This window comes from Lolium rigidum, chromosome 3, assembly GCF_022539505.1.
Source record: "Lolium rigidum isolate FL_2022 chromosome 3, APGP_CSIRO_Lrig_0.1, whole genome shotgun sequence".
NCBI lineage: Eukaryota > Viridiplantae > Streptophyta > Magnoliopsida > Poales > Poaceae > Lolium > Lolium rigidum.
The window spans coordinates 287,417,087-287,425,319 of NC_061510.1; the positions used below are offsets into that span (position 1 = coordinate 287,417,087).

Consider the following 8,233-nt stretch of genomic DNA (forward strand, 5'->3'; position numbering starts at 1 on the left):
ACCCGAAGGTTACGCCATCTCACGGGGCCAAACAAGAAGAGGAGGATATCATGACGCCATGCAATACTTTTAGTAGAGATATCCATGGCCTCCATCCTTTATTTTTAGCTTGACAATCCTTCATAAAACTATAAAGAAAAAGGAGAACAACGGTGAACAAGTACACATCAGTGTCTAGAGCTACCAATCATGTTAAAAGCATAAAGAGTGATCCACTTAATATTACCGCATAAGTATGAAAACTATTAGTTGACATATGGAAGCGAGGAAAAAAGCGGGGTATGTACATTAAACACAAATGTCACCCTGTTAACTCCAGATAAGCTGCCATTTTCTCATAACTGAAATCGGTTTGGAAGGCAAACCCTCTTTGAGGACAACGTGAACCAGCAGACAGGCCAGACTACAAAAGGCCATGTGGGCATACATGTAAACACGTAGATTTCAAATTCAGAGTTCAAAATCAGTGGATGTTATCTCTGGGAGGAATTTCAGTTTTCCTATGGTATTTAACATATTACTTTCTATATTTTATAAGCACCATAAGCAAAGTAGATCTTGCGAGGATATTTACAGTGCTCATGACATACGATAGTCCGGGTGGATTGAAATACCAAGTACATTATTGGAAAATGTCCATATGTCTCTGTTTTGTGAATAACTAAACACGCTATTTAGCAAACCACTGAAACAAATCATCAGTTATAACAAACTTTCCGTATAAAAATAACAGTAAACTGCGTCAACAAAGTGTAAAGAGACAAAATGTGAACCAGGAGGTTTACCTGGATGCGCAAGTGGCCTTATTCTAAATGAATTTTCAGATAAGGAAATGAGGAACACCAACTCTGACAATACAAACATAGAGAATCATACATCAAGATAGAAAGGTGGAGTTTAAAAGATATGTAGTTCAAAGCTGATGGTGGAGAGGCAAGGTAAGGATCTCATATACCTACAGAGTGGATATAGAGAGGTCACCGGCATCGACAACTTGACCTGGCCAAGGCCAACCACCTCCACACGCTGCAGGGGACCTCTGCACCTTGCACCGCAACCTTATTTTTTGTCTTCATAGGAAAATGTTGGTCATGCCCATCGGGTTTCATCTTTTTCTTCAGATAAACGTTTTCTCCTCCGATGTCTTCTGCCATATTTAATACTACTGGAATCTGAAATACAGTTAATAAGCAAAATGGAACCATACATCTTTTGACAAAATATGGGAGAATCTACAAGTAATTCCTATGTTGAACATATCATATGATGCTACTAAAGAACACACATTCACTATTTCTTACCTGGTTTGTAAATTATAAATGACCTGGAAAACCTGAATTGACTTGCAGCATATTTTTGCATTATGGTAATATCCTCTGCCAACACTATTTTTGAGTTCCTTATGGCTGAGATTGATTAGCTTCAAAGTCACCTGTATAAGTATACCAATAATTTGATTTAGCTTTGAAATATCAAACAATCAATTATCTAGTACGTATGTTGGAGAGCTCTCACTTTTTGCCTCCTCTTTATCCCGCAGTCGGGTTCTACTCTGGTCTCCGCCTCATCTTCCACTTGCGGACCGGAAGCCGAGGACGAAGGTGACGAGGATGGATGTTCGGGATTGTGAGGCGGCGCGCTAGGGTTTTCACCCGCCGGTGCGCCGCGCCGCCCACCCGATGCAGCGGCCGCTGCTCACCACGGAGTTCCCGCTCGTCAAGCGCTCACCCCATGGCGTTCTTCCGCTGCTCGCCCGGCCGAGGCGGCCGGCATGTGGAGGAGACTCGCAGGCGGCGTGATGGGCTACTCGCCGGCGAGGCCAAGCACAAGATCCGCTGGAGGCGCTATGGGATTTGGAGGAGGGATTTGGAGGAGGATGCAGAGGGATTGGGGAGAGGAGATAGAGGAGGGGATTGGGGGAGATGAGACAGGAGATGATTGGGGAGAGGAAAGAGTGAGGATTGGAAGAGATGTGGTCGTGGGATTGGGTCTGGAGCTGCCCAATTGGGGCCAGCTAGGATTTTCACCCATGCTCACTGAATCTACCCAGGCAACTGACAAGATGGTCCATTTAGAAGAAGGGCCCACGGGCAGTGACAGGTGGGTAGAACCTCACCATTTCATGTCTTGATCTAGTGGGCTGTGAAAAAATCTTAACTGAAATGGACGGCTGAGATACTCCAGTTGACAATATCCTGTGGCTGAGAAGCTGAAATCGTTGTGAAGCCCCCTATGGGGGGCATCATTTATACCTTTAGATGTTACTTGTCTATGATACTATCTCAATAGTGGGTGGTATTAGAGCATCTCCAGTCGCGTCCCCCAAACCATCCCCCAAAGCGATTTGGGGCGCGCCGGATAAAAAAAGCATTCCAGCCGCGTCCCCCAAAGCCCTTTTTTGTCCGGCGCGCCCCGATACGGTGTCCGGCGCCCCGAGCCCGTCCCCGTCCCACAGGGGACGCACCGGGGACGCCGGACACAACGAAAAGCGAGGCCAACCGACGCGGGGCCGACCCGTCAGCGGCACAGGGAAAATTCGTCTCACACTCCCGCCAAATCCCGCCGCTCCCGCCAAATCGCGCCTATACCGCCGCGCACATGCCTCCCAAAACATATCCTGCCGCCGATTCATTTCTCCTATCCCGCCGATTTCTTTCTCCCTCCCGCCGTGCACCCGCCGCCGCTACCCTCTCCCCATTCCATGGCGCCGCCGATAGCCCCCAAAAAGATGGCGAAGAAAGCGGCCAAGAAGCCGCCGGGCAATGCGACGATAGGGGCGAAAGCGCCGTTCGCGAAGCCGCGGAAGGCGCCGGCTGCGAAGAAGAAGCCCGAAGGCATGACCGAAGATGAATGGCAGCAAGATTGCCCGCGCCGGAAGCTATCGACGGCGGAGCGGAAAGGACGCGAGGGCGGCGGAGCTGGAGAAGAAGGCTCGGCGGCGCGCCGCCACCAGCCGCATAATCGCCGGGTGTATCGCCGCCACCACCGCGAGCCCATATAGTACGAATGTGTCGGTGTACGTTCCGGGAGTCTTCTCTCCGTCGCAAGCCGCCTTCTACAACGACGGCCCCTCCGCCACTCCCGGGTGCGTGACGCCTAACTTGTCGCCGCACTACCAGGATGCGCTGCCGCACGGCGGCTTCAACCCCAACAACCTCTACTCCCCGGCGTACGAGCAACGCGAGCCGGACCCGGTCCGGACGGCGGCCCTTTCACCGGCCGCAGGGGTCCGCTCGAATACGACGGCGCCGGTGCCGAGGAGGACGACGGGGTTGAGGAGGAGGACGACGAGGAAGAGGACGGGGTGGAGGACGACGAGGAGGACGACGTTGAGGACGAAGAGGGCGGCGAGGAAGAGGACGACGAGGGTGCCGGTGACGATGATCTCGTGGAGGTAGACGCGGACGGCGTGAGGACGAAGAAGAAGAAGAAGGCGTCGGGCACACGAGGCCCGAAGTGGACGGTTCTGGAAGATCTTTGTCCGTGCGAGTCGTGGGCGACGGTGAGCCATGACTCCATCATCGGCGCCAACCAAAAAGGCGGGAAGTATTGGGCGAGGATCAAGGCCGAGTTCGATGAGCGCAAGCCGATCAACAGCGACTACCGGAAAGTGCCAATGAAGAGGAGCCGAAGGCAATGTCGACGCGATGGGCCATCATCCGGGCGTCGGTGAACTCCTTCCATGGGTACCATCACGACTTAGAGACCGGAGGCGACAGCGGCGCCGACGTCGGCCAACCGGTACGACTCGTTTCTTCCATAATCCGTAGCGCCCACATTGTGTTCGATGAAATGACTCTGCTTCCTTTGGTTAGTTTGATCGGGCTATGGAATTGTACGCCAAGTACTCGGAAGGTCACAAGTCTTTCGCGCCGACGCATTGCTATGGCAAGCTCAAAATGAATGAGAAATGGAAGTTGACGCGCTCGTCGTTGTCCAAGGGGAAGGACGCCATTGATCCGGACGCGCCGCCGGCAACGTCGGCAGGGCGTCCTATCGGCAACAAGGCTGCCAAGGCCGCCTTGGCCGACGCTGCGTCGTCCGAGAAGACGCAGGCGTCGATCACGAAATGCCTCGCCGACGTCTCCTCGACCTTTATCTCCCGCGACAAGAAGGCCGACCAAAGGTGGGCCGAGCTGCTCAAGAGGCAAGAGGAGAAGCCGGAGCTCAAGAAACGCAGGGACGACATGTCCCTCGCCGAGAACGTCGACAGAGGGAATGTCTCCCCGGACGCGAGCGGCGCACAACTTCTTCAAAGGCCAGATCCTCGACGACATCGAAGCCAAAATGGCGGCGGCGGACGCGGCGGCCCCGGCAGCGGCATCGGCATCGGCGGCAGCGGCAGCGCGAAGCAAGAGCAGGCCGACGCGTCTTCTCTTGCTACACCTACGTCGGCCTCCGCGTCGGCGACGGAGCGCACGCACCATGCACAGGAACGAGGCAGATCGCGACGAGGTCGTCGTGCTCGACGGGCCTGCGTCGACTCGGGACACGACGCCGTCGACCAACCCCTTCTTCTAATTTGCATGCACCACCGGTCCGTAATATGATCGCGCGCCCGATTACTTTGATCGATCGCCGCTACTCTGATCGCGACGAACCGGCGGGAACGATCTCTTTTGAATGCATCTATTTGAATTTCTGATTGGGGGCGGCGTTTGGGGGACGCGGCTGGGGAGCGACGTCCCCCAAACGCGGCACGAACAAAACACGTCCCCCAAACGCTCGATCCGGCGCGCTTTGGGGGACGGTTTGGGGGACGCGACTGGAGATGCTCTTATAGAGTAGTATCATAAACATTCTAAATTTATTGTTTTGTAGAATCCCAATGTAAATCTATGTACAAGATCAATTTGACATTTACTTTTCTCGTAACGTGCGCTATGATACAGTATCTACCTATGTTACTCTAATCCTATCTCTCCTCCTTAATTGCATGCCACATCATCATTTTTGTGGGCCTAGTATGCATGATACTACCTATGATACTAGCACTATGGCCAGCCTTAGAGCAGCTCTAGCATCTACCGTAAAACGCGCGGAAAACGTGATTTCGGTGGCCGCATGAGCCGGCGCAGTGCAGCTACCATAAACGCAAACCGGAAAACAGCATATTCCTCGTGAAATGTAAAATGAAACTATATAGTACTAACTGAATTTTGACAGTTCATATAGACATCAAATATAACATTTCATCATCACATCACACAATAATCGTTCCTTGTGGAGTTGTTCATGTGTGCTTGCATCTTCAATTTTCCTATAGGTCTCGAGAAAAGCTTGAATGTGATCGGGGTTTCTTTGAGGTTGCACACGGGTTCCAACACTGTCATAGAAAAACTCTAAGTCTAACCCTCTCTCATTTTCGATGATCATGTCGTGGAGAATCACAAAATAAGTCATGATGTTTCGTAGAGTATTTTTTGTCCCAAAAACAAGTCGGACCACGCGCTATGGCAAACCGTGCTTGCAAAACACCGAATGCTCTTTCAATATCTTCTGGCATGCTTCTTGAGCTTTGGCGAAATGAGCTTATTTATTGTTCTCCGGAGTTTGGATGGTCTTCACGAATGTAACTCATGTCGGGTAGCTACCATCAGCCAGATAATACCTCATGGTGTAGTCATGGCCATTAAATTTGTAGTTGCAAGTCGGTGCCTCACCATGAGCTAATTTGGTGAACAAAGGGGATCTATGCAAGACATTGATTCGTTGAGTGATCCTAGCAAGCCAAAGAAATAATGCCAAATCCATAAATCTTCCGATGCCACCGCCTCAAGAACAATGGTGGGATCATGGCTCTTGCCACAATATTGCCCATGCCATGCCTTCGGGCAATTCTTCCACCTCCAATGCATACAATCTACACTTCCTACCATCCTCGACCAACCTCTCTTCTCATTATGTGCAAGAAACCTTTACACATCTTCATCGTTTGGGGCTCGAAGATATTTCGGACCAAACACTCGGATCACCGTCTTGGCAAACATCCGAACACTAGCATGTAGTGTTTCGTAGCACAGAAAACAAAACAAAATCATACCGCGAGAACGAACAATCCAAGATCTAATTTATTAGATGGTAGCAACGAGATGGGATCAATATACCCTCGAAGATCGCTAATCATTTAACGAGATGGATCTCATGGATGATGTAGTAGATCACTTGCCACTCTCACGAGCGAGTAGAAGATCCGACGGTGCCGCAATCGGGCAGCACCTCCGCACTCGGTCACACGTACGGTGTTGATGAAGATGTCCTTCTCCCGTTCCAGCGGGCAGCGAAAGTAGTAGATCCTCCTCGGAATTCCAGCAGCACGACAGCGTGGTGACGGTGGTTGTGGAGGTCTCGTCCAGGGCTTCACCGTCGCCGTACGGGAGAGAGGTCGAGGAGGGTGGGCGCTAGGGTTTGGGTAGAGAGGGGGTGCGGCCAGGGCAGCCTTGGTGTGGCCGGCCAGCCCCCTCTCCTCCTCATTATATAGGTGGAACACCCAAGGGTTCAAACCTACTCCTCCTAGAAGTCCTAGTGCAAACCTTCCATAAAATCAAACCTAGTCAAAGGTGGACTTGGGATGGGACTTTCCCCCCCTTTCCTTCTTGTTTGGCCAGCCAAGGTGGTGGAGTCCACCATGGACTCCACCTTTCCCTTTAATTGGTCAGCTAGGGTTGGTGGAGTTCCTCCGGGACTCCACCTTCCTTAGTGAATATTTTGGACAGCCCTAGAACCTTCTAGAACCTTTCAAACCTTCGATAAAAAATCACCGGATTATTCCCAAACTTGTAATTCGACTTTCCATACATGAATCTTATTCTCCGGACCATTCCGGACCCCCTCGTGATGTCCTGGATCCCATCCGAGACTCCGAACAATATTCGGTCTCCATTTCATATTCCATATCTACTTAAATAACATCAAACCTTAAGTGTGTCATCCTACGGTTCGTAAACTTATGCAGAAATGATCGAGACACCTCTTCGATCAATAACTAATAGCGGGACCTGGAGACCCATAATGGCTCCCACATATTCAGCGATGACTTCGTGATCGAAAGAACCATTAACATATGATACCAATTCCCTTTGTCGCGTGATACTTTACTTATCCGAGGTTCGATCATCAGTATCTCTATACCTAGTTCAACCTCGTTACCGATAAGTACTCTTTACTCGTACTGTGATATGACATCTCTTGTGACCTAGTCACATGCTTGCAAGCTAATTGGATGACATTCCACCGAGAGGGCCCAGAGTATATATATCTGTCATTTGGATGGAGAAATCCCACTCTTGATCCATGTGCTTCAACCCATACTTTTTGAATACTTAATGTCACATTTATAACCACCCAATTACGAAGTGGTGTTTGATGTCATCAAAGCATCCATCTGGTGCAGGTGATTAACATGATCTCATGGTCGAAGGATTAGGTTACTATGTATCTTAAAGCTTATAACAAAACGAACTTAATGACTTGATCATATGCTATGCTTACTATGGGTATGTGTCCACCACATCATTCTCTTAATGATATGATCTTGTTATTAATAACATGCAATGTTCATGATCAGGAAACCATGATCATCTATGAATCAACAAGATAGTTTTACAAGAGGCTTACTAGGTACTTGATACGTCTCCAACGTATCTATAATTTCTTATGTTCCATGCTAGTTTTATGACAATACCTACATGTTTTATTCATACTTTATATCGTTTTGATGCATTTTCCGAAACTAACCTATTAACAAGATGCCGAAGTGCCAGTTCCTGTTTTCTGCTGTTTTTGGTTCCAGAAAGGCTGTTTGGGCAATATTCTCGGAATTCGACGAAACAAAAGCCAAACATCTTATTTCACCGAGACGGACCAGAACACCGAAGGGGACCCGGAGAGGAGGCCCAGGGCCCCCACACCATATGGCGGCGCGGGTGGCCCCCTGGCCGCGCCAGCCTATGGGGTGGGCCCCCCAGGCACCCCCTTGCGCCGCCTCTTCGCCTATATAATCTCTCGTGACGTGAAAACCCTACAACAATTGACGAAACTCCAGAAAGACTCCAGGGACGCCGCCGCCATCGCGAAACTCCGTTTCGGGAGACAGAAGTCTCTGTTCCGGCACGCCGCCGGGACGGGGAATTGCCCCCGGAATCCATCTCCATCGACACCACCGCCATCTTCATCGCCGCCGTCGTCTCCCATGATGAGGAGGGAGTAGTTCTCCCCGAGGCCGAGGGCTTTA

At 50.4% G+C, this 8,233-nt stretch overlaps 1 long non-coding RNA gene across 1 annotated transcript; it reads right to left on the reverse strand.

Moving 5' to 3' along the window:
* Positions 1–22: 22 nt before the first annotated feature.
* On the reverse strand, positions 23–1,083 carry LOC124699623. Its single transcript, XR_007001455.1, has 3 exons — positions 956–1,083; positions 786–848; positions 23–128 (listed from the first exon to the last, which is right to left on the reverse strand). It is a non-coding gene; the product is annotated as an uncharacterized LOC124699623 (long non-coding RNA).
* Between the last annotated feature and the right edge of the window lie 7,150 nt (positions 1,084–8,233).